The 2,751-nt window shown below is 47.3% G+C and overlaps 1 pseudogene; it reads left to right on the top strand.

Annotated features, from left to right (window-relative positions):
• Window positions 1–570: 570 nt before the first annotated feature.
• LOC138431457 (zinc finger protein 280A-like) lies at window positions 571–2,283 on the top strand (annotated as a pseudogene).
• The last annotated feature ends 468 nt before the right edge of the window (window positions 2,284–2,751 follow it).

Below are 2,751 nucleotides of genomic sequence, written 5' to 3'. Positions count from 1 at the left end.
TTGCAGTTGGAGGTTTGACAGCAAAACTAACCCAGATTTATTTTCTCTTCTTCACATTCACCACAGATATTAGCAACCTCCGCATACATTGTTTCTTTCTCTTTTATATCAAATTGAGAACTTCGATCTTTTCACTGAAAGGTAGCACTTAATGGATTTTTCTCTGGCATATATCAATGGACAGCATCCCTCCACTTACGGTTTGGGGCCATTATTGAGTAAAGTAAGGATAACTTGGTCACAAGCCCTGTGGCATCTCAACAGTCATTGTGGTAACCGAGTGACAGACGCGTGGGATGTTCGGGACTAAGGAACGATTCACATTCTGGGCAGGCGGAAGCAGGATGGTGTGAGATTCCAATCACTCTCCTCAGAATTACCTGCAGATTAAAATGCATAGGTTGTATACTTCTGGAGTTTTCCATTTAATATTCTCGGTGACCAACTGAGGGTGACCTGAAACCACAGAGACTGACACCTGAGATCAGAGGGGATGACCTTGCCTGGTGACTGCTTTTAGGGGGAGAAAAACACTAGAAGGGGCCACTTGAAGCCACAAGTGGTTGCAAAATGGCCCATCTCTTCCCGTGTGAGGAAGCACAAGCACCACCACAACCCGAGAAAAAGACCGCCGTGTCCAAATCCAGAGGTGAGGACAATGACGATGCTGAGGTCATCTTTGTTGGAGTGGAGCACGTCAAGGAGGATGCTGAAACCTTCTTTGTCAGAGTGATTTCAACTTCAAAGCCAGTCATTTCTAATGTTTTGAACAGAGTGACCAGGGACTCATCTTCAAGAAGAATGAAGGACCACGTGAATCCGGATCCCTCCTGCAGGTGGCAACCTGCAAATCTGAGGACCCCAGCATCAGAGCCAGCTGCCGTATCACCAGTTTCTCAGTGTGTATGGGGAGGAAGAGGCAGTTCTATTATTTCGGAGCCTTCATCTAAACCTGATTGGAAAACGAGCTCGCCGGAAACTGTCCTTCACAATTCAGAATTGTTCTCTCTGCGGCCTCCCTGTCTCTCTGGAGCCGTTCTCTCATTAGGAGGCAAGGATGAAAGCCCTCTTAATTCAAAGCGGTGTCCCACTTCAGATGTGAATTTTAACAGTGGGAATCCCAAAAGACCCAAACTCAGCGATGGAATCCCAGGGGGACCTGCCTCCACCATGGCCCCTCCAGGTATCTCTCCTGGAAAAACACGGTTATGACCTTGGAAGATTCCCCGACCTCACCGAGCCGTGTGCATGGTGGGGCATCATTTTCACGGACTCGCACCAATGGCCAGGCATGCTTCCGTCTTATGGATCCAGAAGGAACATGTAGTTTGTCAGGCCTGGAGAAAATGGACTTTCTGACTCTTGCACGTCAGAGCAAGACTGTTGATCCCATGAAAGTAAATCTGGGATCAAATTCACTGATGAGAGTAAATGTTATTTGATGGCTTTTACTTTGGAGCATACAAGAGACGGCACCAGAACAGAAGAGTCACACAGCCTTCAAATGCCTCAGCTGCTTGAGTCTTCTAAAATATGTCAAGTTTATGACCCACCTGAGGAACCATCTGGAGCTTGAGAGGCAGAAGGGTGACAGCTGGGAAACCCACACTACCTGCCAGCACTGCCACCGCCAGTTTCCCACCTCGTTCCAGCTGCAGTGTCGCATGGAAAGTGTCCCTGCTTCCTGGGAGCCCTCCACGGTCTGTAATATCTGTGAATTGTCCTTCAAAACAGATCAGGTTCTCTTACAGTACCTGAAGGACAGTCACAAACCTGGCAAAATGCCCTATGTCTGCCGTGTTTGCAGTTACAGATTGTCAGCCTTTGCCAATGTAGAGGCGTATTTTAGAACATGGCATGGAAACATGAACAATTTGTTTGTCTGGTTTGCCTCAAAATGTTCAAATAGGTGACATCCTTTGTAAATCACGCTCAGAGGAACTGCAACAGGAGGGTCTTTCCATGTTGCAAGTGCTGGCTACAAAGTTTGAACGTGAAGGAAAAGACCGAGCACCAAACCAAGAATCATCAGTCATTCAAACAGCCAGAGAACTTGCCAGGGTTGCCTCCTGAAACAGAGGTCATGATCCAAAGTTCAGTTCAGCTGGGACTGAGAGAGACAGCATCCATCATTGTGAGGAACACTGACTCCCAGGTGCCACCCAGAAAACACACAAAAAAGATTGACTACGAGCACAAAATATTCCAGACACGCTGCAGCATGGGATCTGGCTAAAAAATTATGTTCTACCCACCTCCAGAAATTCAGAAAAGCCCCATTGAGGTTCAGCCAGCTGTACATAAAGACCCTGCCTGGCTTTTGTTGTTCAGTTGCTCAGTCGTGTCTGACTCCCTGTGACCCCATGAACTTCTGTATGCCACGCTTCCATGTCCATCATCATCCCCTGAAGCTTGCTCAAACTCATTCCGTTGGGTTGCTGATGCCACCCAATCATCTCATCCTCTGTCATGCCTTCTGCTGCTGCCTTCAATAGTTCCCAGGATCAAGGGTTTTGTTTTGTTTTGTTTTGTTTTCCCAATGAGTTGACTCTTCCCTTCAGGAGGCCAAAGTATTTGAGCTTTAGCATCAGTTTTTCCACTGAAGATTCAGGGTTGATTTCCCTTCGGATTGACTGGTTGGATCTCCTTGCAGTCCAAGGGACTCTCAAGAGTCTTCTCCATTCTCCAGCACCACAGTTTGAAAGGATCCATTCTTCAGCACTCAACCTTCTTTATGGTGCAGCTCCTCCA

Source organism: Ovis canadensis, chromosome Y (genome assembly GCF_042477335.2).
Source record: "Ovis canadensis isolate MfBH-ARS-UI-01 breed Bighorn chromosome Y, ARS-UI_OviCan_v2, whole genome shotgun sequence".
NCBI classification, from domain to species: Eukaryota; Metazoa; Chordata; class Mammalia; order Artiodactyla; family Bovidae; genus Ovis; species Ovis canadensis.
This window is presented reverse-complemented; position numbering and strand designations above follow the sequence as displayed.